Genomic DNA, 16,563 nt, shown 5'->3' with positions numbered 1-16,563 from the left:
CACTATTACAACTTTACTGAAAATAATTATTTTAAAATATATTTTATTGATTATGCTATTACAGTTGTCCCAATTTTTCCCCCTTTAACCCCATCCTCCCAGTACCCTTCAGTTCTCCCCTCTTAGTTTATGTCCATGGGTTGCACATATAAGTTCTTTGACTTCTTCATTTCCTATACTATTCTTGCATCCCTCTATTTTGTACCCACCAATTATGCTTCTTAATCTCTGTACTTTTTCCCCCACTCTCCCCCTTCCCCTTCCCCACTGATAACCCGCCAAATGATCTCCATATCTATGATTCTATTCCGGTTCTTGTTTACTTAGTTCATTTTTTTGATAGTTGTAAATTTTTTTCCTTTTTAATGTTCATAGTTTTGCCTTTCTTCTTTTTCTTAAATAAGTCCCTTTAACATTTCATATAATAATGGCTTGATGATGATGAACTTCTTTAGCTTTACCTGGTCTGGGAAGCACTTTATCTGCCCTTCCATTCTAAATGATAACTTTGCTAGATAGAGTAACATAGGTTGTAGTTCCTTGCTTTTTATGACTTTGACTACTTCTTGCCAGTCCCTTCTTGCCTGCAAAGTTTCTTTCAAAAAGTCAGCTGATAGTCTTATGGGAATTCTTTTGTAGGTAACTCTCCGCTTTTCTCTTGCTGCTTCTAAGATACTCTCTTTATCTTTAACCTTTGGCATTTTAATTATGATGTGTCTTTGGTCCTCTTGGGGTCCAACTTGTGTGGGACTCTCTGTGCTTCCTGGACTTGTATATCTATTTCCTTCACCAAATTAGGGAAGTTTCATTATTTTTTCAAATAAGTTTTCAATTTCTTGTACTTCTTCTCCTTCTGGTACCCCTATGATTTGGATGTTGGTATGTTTAAAGTTGTCCCAGAGGTTCCTAAGCCTATCTTCATATTTTTTTAATTCTTTTTTCTTCCTGCTGTTCTGATTAAATGCTTTTTCCATCCTTGTGTTCTAAATTGTTGATTTGATTCTTGGCTTCATTCTCTCCACTGTTGTTTCCCTGTACATTTTTCTTTCCTCCCTTATTTTTTTTTTTTCTGTACTCGATGAGTTCTTTGAGCATCCTGATCACCAGTGTTTTGAACTCTGCATCTGATGAGTTGGCTATCTTTGTTTCATTTAGTTCTTTTTCTGGGGTTTTGTTCTGTTGTTTTATTTGGCCATATTTCTTTATCTCCTCAATTCAGCAGCCTCCCTGTGTTTGTGTCTGTGTATTAGGTAGAGCTGCTTTGACTCCCTCTCTTAGAAAAGGCACCTGTAAATTGTGTGGGGCAGAGCCTTAGGTAATTGCCAATGTGGGGCAACCCAATTTGCTGCTCTGTGGGTCTGTGTGGGGGGAGGGCTTGGAGAGGGGACAATGTCGCTGACTGGTTTCTGTTGGTTTCATACCACTTGCCCTATTTCCAGTCACTTCACCCACTTCCCATATGCAACTGGTGCCTGCCAGCTACTGCCCTGGTGGTGAATCCAACAAGGGGTGGGTTTTTATACATTCTAAGTCTGTGCAGGCCCTTTAAGTAGACTCTCCTGAAAATTTGGCAGTTTCTTCTGCTGCCCCAATCTCCACTGGTTTTTACAGCCAGAAGTTATGGGGACTCATCTTCCCAGTGATGGAACCCTGGGCTGCTTGGTCTGGCCTAGGGCTGGGAGATCTCACTCCCAAGGTAACCCTCCCGATTTGTAACCACCCCATGCGAGTGTGGGACTGCCCATTCTGCCACCGCTGCCACCACCTCTCTGCATCTTATTGTCTCTCTGCCCATCTCTGTAGCAGTCTGGATGACTGAGGCTTCTTTAAATCCTTGGTTGTCAGACTTCCACATAGCCCAATTTTCTGACAGTTCTGGTTGCTATTTGTTTTGAGATATAGTTGTAATTCTCTCTCTGGTTGCATGAAGAGGTGAAGCATGCCTACCTACGCCTCTATCTTAGTCAGATAAAAATAATTCTTATGGCAGGTTTTCTTTTATCAACTTCAAATTTATCAGTGAACCTAAACATTAAAATTGCTTTTCTCTGCTGGTTTCTCTGCATCTGGCTTTTGTGAGCTTCATATTTACATCAGGCCAAGAATCCCACTAGTTCATGAAATCATACCCTGGGTAGATGCATTATTTGCCTCTTCATGACAAGACCAGAAAAAAAGATGTATCTGGCCTTCTTGGTTTCTAGCTCCCATTGGGTTCATCTTGGTCCAGGATAGACAATTTGTTATAGGTATTAGTGGGAATGTTTGAAGTTTGCATGTAGGTCTTATAGAGTTAAGTGAAACGATGTGGGGGGTAGGGAGATATTTGGCTCCATTTGACTCCTCTCTCCCTTTTCCCTAAAGTTAGATATTCATCAAGCTTGCCTGGAAGGAGGTTGCAAGCCAAAAATAGCACACAGTTGGGTGAGGTCTGGAACACAGAACCCCAGTGCAGGCAAACAGCCACCACCCCCACCCCAGCCCTGAGTATTCAGACACTCACATTCCCACGTCCCGCATACATAATACAGTTATGTCCTAAACATCAAATGTAAGCTATGGAAACAATATGGAAAACACTCCTTGTGTATTCTAAAACATCCTAATTGAAACCAGACTTTGGATCCTCCTTTCTTTTCAATCCAGGTGAAAGTTCCTTATCCTTAAAAAGAAATAAATGTGAGCAAAGTGTTTTCCTTGGACTTGGAAAATATTGCTCATAACCAGCACATCTTGTCCATTTGAATCCTCTGTACCCTGCACCCGCCTCATTTCTTTCCCACCTTCACAGTTCCTCATCCCTCAGGCCATGGCGCTGACTGCCTTGTCCATCCCCGCAACCAGCTGTATCACCTTCAGGAACACACAAGGGTGATTTCCTCAGTGGGCGGGACTTTTGATAACATTAAATTGTTTAGGTTGGAGCTGTGGCCTGACTTTGTCAAAAGCCATATGGTGCTGAGACAAAACTGAGGAGCAGAGAGCACAGCCCAGACCCATGAGATCTGTGACTAACCAAAGCTGTGAGTTTAATGAGGAAAGAAGAGATTAAGGGAGTTCTGGCTTTTTTGGCACCAGGCCCAGTTGAACATAGGAATGCCCAGAGGCAAAAGCAACTCACCCTACAATAAATTAATAAAACAGCCTATTGATTCCAGCTTTGTTGTCAACACAGCCAACTGAAGCTGCTTCTCAATTTCCAGGAAAAAAGTGCTCTCTGGTCTCCCGGTTTCACACCTGGGCATATGCCCAGTCTCCAGGAATCAGATAGGATGAATTACTCTCTGTGAGACTCTTTCTCAGCAGTGTATTTAACTGGTAACCTGTAGCACTCACAGCAAAGTTCCTCTTCTTTTGTGAAAGAGTTTTATACATCCTTCTCAAGACAGTGACCAGTGTACCAGTGGGTTAGTCATATAAAATTACATTACTTACAAATTAAAAGAGCTACATAGCTTTCAGTGAAAATAAACAGGAAAGGAAAATATCTCTATTTACCCTTAATTTTTTTCCCATGAATAAAAAAGTAAAATATTATCTTCCACAAGTTAATATCCACAGGAGTCACTCACCATCCTTACCCCAATCATCATACAGAATCAAAATATGTTCATTCAAATGGAATTTCTGTCCAAGCATTTTTGACAAAATTAGTCTTATATTGTAATTTCAAAATATTCTATTTCTATTTTTAAAAATAGTTTAATAAATTGATGATGGACAGGGGGCAGTTGGAGGACTGCATGAAAAGGGTGAAGGGATTATAAAATACAGATTGGTTGTGACAAAATAGCCATGGAGATGTAAAGTACAGCATTGAGAATATAGTCAATAATACTGTAATAACTATGTATGGTGCCAGGTGGGTGCTGAAAATGTCGGGGTGGGGGAGGGAATACTTTCTACAGTATATGATTGTCTCACTGCTATGTTGTACACCCAGAACTAATACAAAATAATATTGAATGTGAACTGTAATTGAAAAATAAAATTTAAATTAAAAATACTTTCAAGACTGACAGAGAAAGTAATAAAAATTAGTTGTACTTAATAATAAATAAGTTGAATGCCTTCATCTCAAGGCAAAGCCAATGGAGCCCTAATAGTATAAATGGTCCTAAATAGGCCACAGCACTGGAAAGAATTAGACATGGGTATCTGCATATGGATTAAATTTACTATATGGATTGTCACACATATAAGGAAGTCAGGAAGCATGAACTGGCCTCCTATTTTGGTGATGGTAGGCAGTTGAAAATTATTTACAGCATACATGCTAATATAAGACTCAAAGCAGCAGTCAACACCAACTAACGGAGAGGGATAGTGACAGTGTAAGTAGGCTCTGAACAAAAGACATGAACACCTGAGTGGAAAGTAAGAACTGGAGAGACAGCAGTAGAAAGAAAGAGGTGAAAGTTTAAATGGGCTAAATATTGCCTTTGCCCAATGCCCTGCAGGAGGGGAAAGCTTCCACAGCCAGCAGCAGATGGGAACTCTGAAGGGGAGAGCCTGGATAAAGTTGACAAAGGAGGCAAGATGAAGAAGGGATGAAAGAAAGAGGGGCGTGGCCAACCCAGGAAGAGTGGCCAAACAGGACAGGCTGGTCTGCCGGTTTTGTCTTGCACTAAGGCTTCATTCAGCAGAAGGTAAGGAAAGGCCTGCCAGTGTGGGAAGGACAGCAGGAAGGCCTTTCTGGGGAGAACTGTGGTGCAGATTCACTCAAAAGTGATGAGAGCAGCTTCCCAGAAAGAGATAGTGAGACAGTAACTCCAGTTATTAATGGAATCAGGATGAAGTCGAGGGGTGTCACTTGTAATCATTTCAATTCCAGGAAATAGAAGAGCTTCGAATCATTGACATAACTAGATTATTTAAAGTCTATTTCAAAGAAAAAGACTAGGTCTGCAGAAGTAATTTTGTGGCAATTCTGTGTAGCAGGTCAAGGCTGAAGTTGTAGTTGCTCAAAAATGACAATGGAAGCAAGCAGTGGTGCTTGGGGAAAAAGACACTGTGACGTTTTCACAGCTGCAGGAAATTATCAGCAACACTTGAATTGTGTACATGGAGAATATATATGAGAAATAATTCTAGCAAGGTGGGGGTGTGAAATCCCCATGATATACTTTCCAATTAGAGATGGGAAAGCCAGGCTTCAGGACAGAAGGATGAATGAAGATGGCTAGATAAATGGATGGATAGGTAAGTGGATCAAGTGATTAAAAGATAAATCCAGAAGACAGGGAAATGTATAGAAAAACTTATTTTGGTATTTTAAGAAAATAAGTCCCTAGTTTACATCCTTTTAAAAGTAGAAGTTTTACAATCTTTGTAATGACAAAACTAAAACATATTTGTGCAGTTCACACTGACATGAGAAGAGGCCTACATAGGCGGGCCAGTTATTATGAATGAACAACTGAGCCAGTAACATCTGCCAAGATGAATTTAGAGAAGGCTCCAGAGATTGTAAAAGGACAAGCCAAAGAAGACACTTCCAGAAGAAAATGAGAAAAATAAAGGTGAACTTAGGATTTAGGAGTGAGAATGAAGGGGTCAGAGAGTGAAACAGGTAGACTAATAAGGAACTAGTAAGGGCAAGGCAACATTACAGAGCTCAGGAAACAAAAAGGAGACCCACAAGTGCACACTGTAGAAGGGAGGGTTTTTTTATCTGAGGATGGTGCCAGCCAGCAGGGCGGAGCGGGCTCTGGCTGCCAGCCTGCCTGTGCAGCCTTCACATGTGCTGATGCACTGATCTACCAGCTCCAGGGGCTGGCCTTCCGCCTTGCCGTCTCAAAAGCTGGCTTTTATCAGCACTGGGACTGGGTCCAGGGCCCAGGCTCACAGAGATATACAAACCAGAATGTCACTGTAGACACGCATAAGTGCGCATTTCCCCACAGGCGGTCTCCAGAGGAGAGAAAATAACACTGGGACGATCACGTGATGAAGGCGGCACTGGCATGAAGTTTTGAAGTGTAGAGATGAAAAGCCTAGACTATAGGACACGTGGGTTCGTCACTATATGGCCTTGGGCATGTGATGTAATCTCTCTGTTCCTCAATTTTCTCATCTATAAAATGGGACATTCCAGTTATCTACTCATGTGTAACAAAACACTGCAAAGTTTAGCAGCTTAAGATAACAATCATTTTTTGCTTTCAAATATGCTATTTGAGCAGATGTGGCAGCAACAGCTGGAATATGCTCCACATAGCATTAGCTAGGGTGGTAGGAGGATCCATTTATAAGATGGCAAGTTAGTTACTGGTGTCTAAGGGCTCAGCCAGGACTGTGGATATAGGATTCGGTGCCTCAGTGTGTGACTTCCCATTGGTTTCTGGAGCTTCCTCTAACCATGGTGGCTGGATTCCAAGAGCAAATGCCCCTAGAGATGAAAAGTGAAGGCAGTCAGTTTCTTCAGGCGTGTGCCCGGAGATCGGCACATGTCATATTCTATTGATCCAGCAGCTATAGGCACAGGTTTGAAAGGAGGGGACATAGGTCCACGCATACCCGTCAATGAGGAATGTGACAAAGAAATGTAGAGTCATGTTTTAAAATGGCAAGGATCTGCCCTCTGGCCACAAATTATTTACATTCCTCCCATAGGCAAAATACACTCACCCTCCCAAGACCCCCCTGACATCATCAAGCTTTTTATGGTTTTGTTTGGTGCTATGTATCTCTGTAGGACACACTGGTGATGACTGAACTAGAATACTTTTCTTAAAAACTGTGGGGGTTTTGTGTAAATATACTGAATTCATTCCATTAGACAAAAGTCACAACTGCAAATCTCTTTGAAATGAGTCCTTCTCTACTTGGGTTCCCTATGAGACCACAGTGTAAAAAACATATTTAAGATACTGAGAAGCCTTGATTTTTACTGAAGAGCATCTAAGACCCATCCCTTCAGATCCAGAGAGGACCTTCAGTCTAGGTGAAAAGTGCTAACAGACACTGCCTTAGATCTTCCTGAAGTCTTAATGAAGGACCTGATGGTCCCATCCTGGATTTGATCTATGGCCTGGGGCCCTTTTGTAATTTGACAATTGTATACCATCTGGAGAAGCTGGGAGGGGAAAAAAAGCTTTATTTTCAAATCCAGCAAGTCCTACCTTCTTTATATTTAATAGTTCATTCATTTAAAAAAAATCAAACCTGCAAAAATGGCTATCATTAATAAATTAACAAACATGTACTAGCAAGGATGTAGAAAAAAAGGAACTCTAGTGCACTGTTGGTGGGAATGCAGACTGGTGCAGCCACTCCAGAAAACAATATGGAGTTGCCTCAAAAAATTAAAAATGGAACAGCCTTTTGACCCAGTAATTCTGCTTCTGGGAATATTTCCAAAGAATCAAAACACCAATTCAATAGAATATATGCACCCCTCTGTTCATAGCAGCATTATTTACAATAGCCAAGAAACAGCCTAAGTGCCCATCAGTGGATAAAAAAGCTGTGGTATATATACGCAATGTGATACTATGCAACAATAAAAAAAAAAAAAAGGAAATCTTACTTCTTGTGGTAGCATGGATGGAACTGGAGATTATTATGCTAAGTGAAATAAGCCAGTCAATGAAAGACAAATACCATATGATCTCACTTATAAATGAAATCCAATGAACAAAATAAACCAATGAGCAAAATATAATCCAAGGCAACAGAAACATGGAACAACTGACAGCTGGGGACGGAGAGGAGGAGACTGGTTGGAAGGAGGCGAAGGGACTAGACAAGGGACATATATGCATCGCCCACGGACATGGACAACAACGTGGGGATTGACTGTGGGGCTGGGGGGCGGGGGCAAAGGGGGAAAACTGGGACAACTGTAATAGCATAAACAATTTAAAAATGTTTTCAAAAATAGCTCATTCATTAGCTCTTGTATCTATCTCCTCTCATTTTTTCACTATAGACTGTAAGCAGAAACCAGGTAGCACTACTCATATTCTCCCTGAACACTGCCTGAGCCAGAGCATTCACTAGGTGCATTTCCTATTTGCCACACCTCCGCTGGCAACAGTGCTGCCAAACCTCCCACCACTACTTCCAGCCTCCAGTAAAATTCTCCTTAATTTCCTTAGGGCCCTCACCAGCAGCTTCCTTCAGGTTCCACAGGCTTCTGCCAACACCTTCCTAAGGCTTAGCCCACCTTCCACCCTCCACCTGTTCTCAAATCAATTCCACATGGTTTAAGTTTTTTATATACAGCCCCCCACCTCCAGGTACCCAAGTCATCTTGGTCTCTTATGAATTATTTTATAACTGACTCCATTAATAACTACACCCTTACAGAGCTGTTGTGAGGATCAACTTAGGTAATACCTATAATGTGCTGATGGCACATTGTAAGGACTCAGTAAAGGTTTTCTGTTATTTAAATGCCTATAATGTATGTTCAAAGTATTGTTGGAGAATATTCAATACTGCTACAAAAACAACAAGAAAACAAATGAGATGCATGAAACTGATAAGATGTATTAAGCATCTATATAAATTAGTAACCTGGATGACATATTTAGATCTAGAAAACATAAGTTGAGCATAATGAGTGTTCAATATTCTCTACTTATGTTTCCTAGATAAAAAGAAAAATAGGACAGGAGATAAAAAAAGATGGAAATACCAAGCAACATTAATAGTCATGATCCACTAAACATGACATGGGACTCCCAGTTCATGAGGGCTAGTATGACCACTCACTGGTGACAGCCATTCCAGCTCTTTGCATCCTCGCCCATAGTTGCTCAGTCTCTCTAATAAAATAAGTGCTTGCCATTGAGCCCAGACACCTTCTGTCTGATTGGACCTCCTTACCTTACTCAAGCCTCAACTTTCGCCTTGTAACTACATCATTGGAGGAAAAGGCAGAGAGGGGGACAGTCATGTGACCAGGAATCTGGGGTGTGGGCTTTGCCCCAGCCTCACACCATATCTAAGTGTGTTAACTTATCCTATTTCTTTCCCCCTTGTGTGATGGTTTGAACTTTGCTCCTAAAAAGGATATGTTAAAGTCCTAACCATAGGTACTTGTGAATGTGACTGTTTTTGGAAATAAGGTCTTTGCAGATGTAATCTCGTTAAGATGAAGTCTTACTGGATTGAGGCGGGCCCTAAATCTAATCGCTAGCCTTGTGTCCTTAGACACACAGAGACACAAATACAGAGGGAGAATGCCACATGTGGATGGAGGCAGAGATTGGAACGATGTATTTACAACCCAAGGAACACCAACAATTGTCAGAAAACAGCAGAAATTAGAAAAGGGTAAGCAAGGATCCTCCTGAGCTTGGGCATTCAGAGAGAGGATGGTTCTGCCAACACCTTGATTTCAGACTTTTATGGTCCAGAACTGCACAAAAATAAATACCTATTGTTTTAAAGCCACACAGTTTGTAGGACTTTGTTACAACAGCCTTAGGAAACAAAGATACCTGCTTTTGTTGTGACAAATTAATCTATAAAAATAAATCAGGCTATTAGAGTGCCTTAATTTCATCTGTGAGCCTTTCTCTTCTGTGACCCCTGGTGTAGCCGTGTGGCAGCATACTTGGTGGCTGCCATTGCATCAGATCACTTCCCACCTGCCAGGTCAGAGACAGTCACATCTGCCTTGGATAGCACCTGCAGCTGGCCAGGCCACTGCTGACCCTGGCATTTTCACGTGGTTCCTCTTGGTGACCTGTTTCCAACTTTCAGTGTTACTTGGGGAGTTATTTTATTTTTTATTATTATATATAGTGGAGATTGTATAAGACACAACATTGTGTACTTCAAGGTTTACAGTGTGTTGCTTTGATAAATATATATATTTTTTACTATGTAAGTTTATCAGATCAAAATGATTGCCACCTTTGAGTTAGTTAACATCTCTATCACTTCGCATAATTATCATTTCTTTTTTATGGTGAGAACATTAAAGATATACTTTCTTAGCCCCTTTCAAGTATATAATCCAGCTTGACACAGTATTATACAAGTACATGTGCACTATAATACAGCATTGTTAACTATAAGTGCCATGCTGTATGTTAGAGCCCCAGAATCTCTTCATCTTATGACTGGAAGTTTGTGCCCTTTGACCGACATCTCTCCATGTCATCACTTCCCAGCACCTGGTAGACACCATTCTACTCTACATCTCTATGCATTTGGCTTCTTTAGCCTCCACCTATGAGTGAGATCATCCAGTATATGTTTTTCTCTGTCTGACATGTCACTTTGCATCATGCTGTCAAGGTCCATCCACGTTGTTGTAAACGTCGGGATTTCCTTCTTTCTCATAGCTAAATAATATTTCAGTATCTATATCTATGTATCTCTACCCATTCAACCACTGACAGATGATTAGGTTGTTTTTGTATCTTGACTAAATAATGCTACAATAAACATGGGAGTGCGGATATCTTGTCAAGACCCTGATTTCATTTCATGTGGATGCATGCCCAGAATGAGACTGCTGGATCACATAGTAGTTCTATTTTTAATTTTTTGAGGAACATCCATACTGTTTTCCATTTAGCTTGTGCCAATTTATATTCCCACCAAAAGTACACAAGGGTTCCCTTTTCTTGGGGAGCTTATTTAAATGTAGATTTCCTCCCTCCAAACTCTCACACACATTAATGTTCAGATTCCGTTGGACTGGAAGACATTACCAGTGCTCACCCACATATCAATTTCCCCCCTCCTTCCTGGAAGAAGACAGACCACACTTGCTCCTTTGAGTTGAACAGGGCCACATGCCTGGGTTCTAGATAATAAAATGTGATCAGAAATGACGTGTGCTGCTCACTAAGGTGGAGGCAGAGAGAAACCCAGTGCATTTCTCCATTCGCTCCTCTTCCCCTCTGTCACAGTTGTGGAGGGGCCCCACGACTGCAGCGTAGACCAGTGAGTCACTGCGTGGCACCAGGCAATTCTGGACAGTTGCCAGACGTGCCTCTAAGTTTGGGTGGGTGGGAAATAAACTTTTGCTGTGTTGAACTAGGACTCTTCAGGGGTTGTTTGTTATTACAACAGAACCTGTCCAGTTCTGCCTAGTAGATCTGAAGTGGGGTCCAGAAGAAATACGAAGCTCGAGGCTTACCTTTTCTGTCCTGTAGGTCCATGGACCGCATTTAAGATACATTTTCTTAGGCCATTTACCATTTTCTGCTTATGGTATTTTTCAAACAGGGAACAACACGGTTTAAGCACTTTCTTACAATTTTCTCAGAATCACACTACTGCCCAGCTTCCCTTCACTCCCTCTCAGATCATTTGCATGTACATTTTGGTTGCTCTCCAGAGCAGGCATGCTCGGTCTCTTTGCTCACTCAATTGTTTGAAGACTTTGGCACATTTTTTAAATGTATTATTTTATTAGGAGTACACTATTGTTACTCCCATTGAGAAAAAAGAAAATGTCCACAAAGGAAGAAACAGAAAAAGAAATAAGGAAAGCATCCAGAAAGGTAATAGAAGAACAATGCAGGGAAAAAAATTACATGGTCATAATAGATGGGAAGAAAACAGTAAAATATAAACATTTGTTAGGAGCACAGCGAGAAGATGGTTCTGCCAACACCTTGATTTCAGACTTTTACCCTCCAGTACTCACAAAAATAAATATCTGTTGTTTTAAAGCCACACTGATTTCATGTTAAGGCCTTATCAAAAATAATGACAAAAGCAATAATCATAATAAATAAAGAGAGCAGAAAGACATTTTTGCAAGTGAGGGCTATGTTTAGGGCGTAGGTTGTAGCGATGGTTTCATGGGTGCATAATCACCGAGTTGTGTATATTAAGTATGAGCAGCTTTCTGTATGTCAATCGTACCTCAATAAAGTGGCTTTTTCGAAAAAGAAAAAGTAAAAGCTAATATGTAAAAGGTTATATGTAAAGAATAAAAGGGTAGAGGGGAGGAGGACAAAGAAAATGCAAAGAACAGCCTAAAGGAACAAAAATAGAAGAATCTAATTAATTAAATTTAAGTCGCAGGGTATAAATCCAGGAGGCCATTAGTAATGAACCATCATGACAACACTAATAACACCAGCTCCCATTTACAGAACATCTGCTCTACCCAGGCGGGATGCTATGCATTTTCTTTTCATTTCCTCTGAGCCTTGCGACCACCACAGGGTACATTTTCTTACCAGTAAGATGAAAAAATAGGCTGGAAGACATTCAGTAGTTTATTTAGGATCACATAGGAGAGTAAATGGCAGAGTCAGATTCAAGACCATTTGTGTCTTGCTCCAAAGCTTTGATCTTTTCCAGGATATCACATGGCTCCCCAACAATATAAATGTGAAGATGAGAAGGCAGGACTAAATGTAAATGGAAAAATGTATTGTCAGTGAAAGGCCTAGAAAAAGAATATCTTTCTAGTTAATACAGAAAGAGAACGAGACAGAAGGGTTTCTTTCTTTCTTTTCTTTCTTTCTTTCTTTCTTTCTGTCTTTCTTTGCTTCTTTCTTTCTTTCTCTCTTTTTTTTAAAAGATTTTATCTTTTTAAACATATGATCTAGAAGCTTAAAAGATAAGATTTGTGTGGGAATATGCATGGGAGGAGAAAGTGAAAGAAGCACCAACTCTCATTTCCTACGTATAATACAAAGCGGCAGCAGCAAGAAGGGCTTTCAAATGAGATTTTGGAAAAGGTGATGACATTGGAAGTAAATCAAAGTTACCCGAACTCCAACCATTTAGAGCCCCTCAATGAGAACAGATAACTTAAAGGTTACTTATTTAACACACATGCTAACAGTCCGACAAAAAAGGCACCGGGCCAAGGGAGCTTAAGAGCTATGAAAGGAATAGAGCCTCTTTATTAATGATAAGGAAATAACTAAAAATAATTTATCAAAATGAAGGATATTTTACAGAGGTATATGGCAGATGATCAAATTATCTTCAAACAAGAAGAAATAAATATGTAAGAGGAATGACCAAGTTGATGAAAGCCCTCCTGGCTTTGGAAAGGATAAGAGAATGGCAGGACATGTTTAAAAAATGATTCAAAGAAAACTCAAAGGAAGGAAGAAAGCCAGAGTCTTTTTAAAAAACAAATAAATGCTCCCAGCTGTGGGAATGGCTAATGAAATGCACAGAGAAAGAGGAAAAGGATGGAAGTTGAAGCCAACAAAACAAATAAATGACCAAATGAGAAATGTCTGCTACAAAGTCAAGGTAATGAGAAAAGAAAAAGGAGATCAAGAAAGTGAAATTTTTCCTATGAACATTTTAATGTTCAAAAAACAGAGAAAGTGGTGATGGCTTAAAAGGGGGGCAAGAAAGGACAGAGGTTAGCAAGCTAGGTTTGAAAGTTAGACACGCAGGGTTCTAGTCTTGGCACAACGTCTTAGGCAACATTGTGGTTTCTGTTTTTTTAAGGCAACTCTCCTAACCTCTCTGTGCCTCAGTTTCTCCTTATGTGTAAAATTGGAGAAAAGGGAGTTTGTATACGTATATTACCTTCTCTAGCCTGGGCTATTATGAGAAATAAAATGAAATAATGACTCTGAAGCTTTTCACATGGGGAAGAGTCCATACACGTTCATGATGGCGATCAATTATTTCTGATAATCTTAGGATTAAAACCAGCAAACAGCACTGAAAAAGAAACTGCAGACAGTACATAGAATGTCTTTGAGGAGCTATTACAAGTACAAGAAATGCACATAGAAATGTGAAATAATGCTTGAGAATCAATAAAGCAAGGACAGCTCTCAAAGAATTTATTTAACAAATACAGCTCCAAACGTGAGCTGCATTATCAAATTGTTTGTGGGAGGGAAAGGACCCCTGGATGTAGCACACTCACTGCCGGGCTCTCACAAGACAGCTGAGAATGTCCAGGGTCCTGCCTTCAGTGAGATGTAAGAGAAGATGGAAGTGAGCTCCACGATGAAATAACAAGAGTTAATAATAGCTGCTCGAAGAAAGAGGAAACATGCTAACAATTTGAGGTCACATCCTATATGCCCATCAGGAAAGGATGTTAGTTAAATAAATTGTAGCGCATCCATATCCCGAGCGACTACTAAGAAGGATGTAGTGGTTCTGTACGTGCGTACATGGAGAAACCCTTTGTATGGTGCTTAGTGATAAAGTGCAGAACATTGTGTATATTAAATTGCCCCAGTTTATGAGAATAGTTTATATGATTATAGGTACATAAATGAACCAGATACACAACAAAGAGTCTGGGAAATGGGGCCAGAGTATGGGAGGGATTTTTCCTTTTTTATTATTTACCCAGAAGAAAGCAAAATGGTACCCTGGTTAAAAACCTACAACCTGCAGGTCGACCACTTAAGTAACCGTGGGCTGGTTACCTAACCTCTCCGTGCCGAGTTTCCCATCTGGAAAAGGAGAATGCTGGCCTGCTAGGGCTGTCATGAGGAGGGAATGAGGTCATGTACATTTCGTCCAAATAACACTCGGAGCAGGGCCTACCACCTAGAACTCTCCTTCACCACCAGCTGCTAGTGTGATTCCTACACCTCAGCGATGTCTGAGTCATTTCACCACAAGCCTGAGTCACCTCTGTAAGCCTTTAAAAGCCGAGACGAGGATAACAGAGAAAATTAATACGGTTATAAAAATGAAGAGGAATTTTGTGGCCCTTCTTGAATGCTTGTTCCTCTGGGAGAACATCGGCAACATTTGTCAAGCTTTCCTCAAAATGTTGTGAGTATTTTAATTGGCATTGTATTAAATTTACAGATTTGCTGAGGGAGAACAGACATTTCACACTGCTGAGCCTTTATATCCTAGATCAAGGCATGTCTTTAAGTTTCCTCTTATGTTCTCACCATAATTTAAATTTCTTTCTTTATATGGGTCTGCATATTTTTTGTAAAATTTGTTCCAGAATTCTTTTTTACTAATATTGTAAATGAGATTTTTTTCTTCCATTACATTGTAGTACTTGATCTTGTTTGTGTATAGGAAAGCTCTGAGGCCTCCCAGAGAACAAAATGTGCTATGGTACCACGATAATTAATAACAGTTTGGTGCTGAAGAGAAAATGAGAAGATTGAAGAATAGGATAGTGAACCTAGAAATAGACTCTAATGCAAATGGGAATTTAGAATATTCAAATCAAAATGGGAAGATGAATCTGTAAATTACAATATGAAAACTAGCTAACCATTTCCAAAAAGATAAATGTCTTCCTCAGTGTTTATAGCAAGTACATCCAAATCAGAGATGTTTAAACTGTAACGTCAGATTAATCAGTGATTTTGCTTTTTTAAAGACTTTATTTATTTATTTTTAGTGAGAGGGGAAGGGAGGGAGAAAGAGAAGGAGAGAAACATCAATGTGTGGTTGTCTTTCACGAGTCCCTAACAGGGGACCTGGCCCACAACCCAGGCCTGTGCCCTGACTGAGAATCAAAACTGCAACCCTTTGGTTTGCAGGCTGGCACGCAATCCACTGAGCCACACCAGCCAGGACCAATCAGCGATTTTTAAAAAATAAATCCATTATAGGAGTAAAGGAAAACATAGATGAATTTATTTATAATCTTAGAATAAGAAATGCTTTCAAGGCAACAGCTTAGACACCATAAGGGAAATTAAAATGTTTATGTAGTCAAATCTATCCAAACGTCTGTTTGGAAAAAAATATATCATGAAGTCAGATGACGACAAACAAGGAACATACTTGCAACACACAGGGAGGGGCATACCAGGGTTACAGCTATGAGTCCGCAAAACACAGACTTTATTCCTTACTGCTATTTATTAATCCTTGTGTTACTCATACTGACAACTAGCAATTAGTTGTTCTATACTAACAACCATAAACCTACTTTTACCCTCTCCTGCATACAAAAAGAGCTAATTTCCTTAATTTACAGAGTTCATGTACATCAATTAGGGAAAACACCTGACATCCCAAGTGAAAAATAAAATGAATAAGGCAATCAGATCTCGAGCACAGTTGGTAGAAATGGAGCTCTACTATCCAGTACATTTCCGCAGTCGCTGCAGGAACAGAAGTCCCAGCAATGGGGCAGGACCTCAGGGAGGCCAGAGGGGAGTGGAGCACCAGACGCCTGACCCGGCAGCACACAGACCGCGACTGCTTGTGCACCGTGCAGGTCCGTAAGCCGCAGCCCACAGCTTTCCTGTGCCTTGTTTTCTAGGATAATTGGATGGTGTTTATATCAGCATGGTATAGTTAAGTCAAACTCACCTGGATTAATTAGGTGTGAAACATGGAGAATTACATCACTGTCCAGGATGACTTTTTAGTTTCATGCTTTCCGGTTTCAACTTTAAGGAGGAAAAAAACCCCCAGAATTATACCTGGTATAGTTGCTGTCTACACCTGACTGAGTCTCTCCCTTCCCGTACCCTTCTGTTGGCAAGTGCTCCATCGCATGCCCAGAAATGTTTTGAGAACATCTCCGTTGCGGGGCAGGTATTCTTCCTGAAACCTCTTAAGGTTCTTTGTCCTCATTCCTCGGTCTAACCCTTTCTCTTCAAAGTAGAAGCTGCCTCTGACATTTCTCTGTCCAGGATTTTCCAATTATTTTCTAGA

Source organism: Phyllostomus hastatus, unplaced genomic scaffold (genome assembly GCF_019186645.2).
Source record: "Phyllostomus hastatus isolate PE091 unplaced genomic scaffold, TTU_PhHast_1.1 phas_scaffold_501, whole genome shotgun sequence".
NCBI lineage: Eukaryota > Metazoa > Chordata > Mammalia > Chiroptera > Phyllostomidae > Phyllostomus > Phyllostomus hastatus.
The sequence above is the reverse complement of the archived record's forward strand: the minus strand, read 5'-3'. Positions refer to the sequence as shown.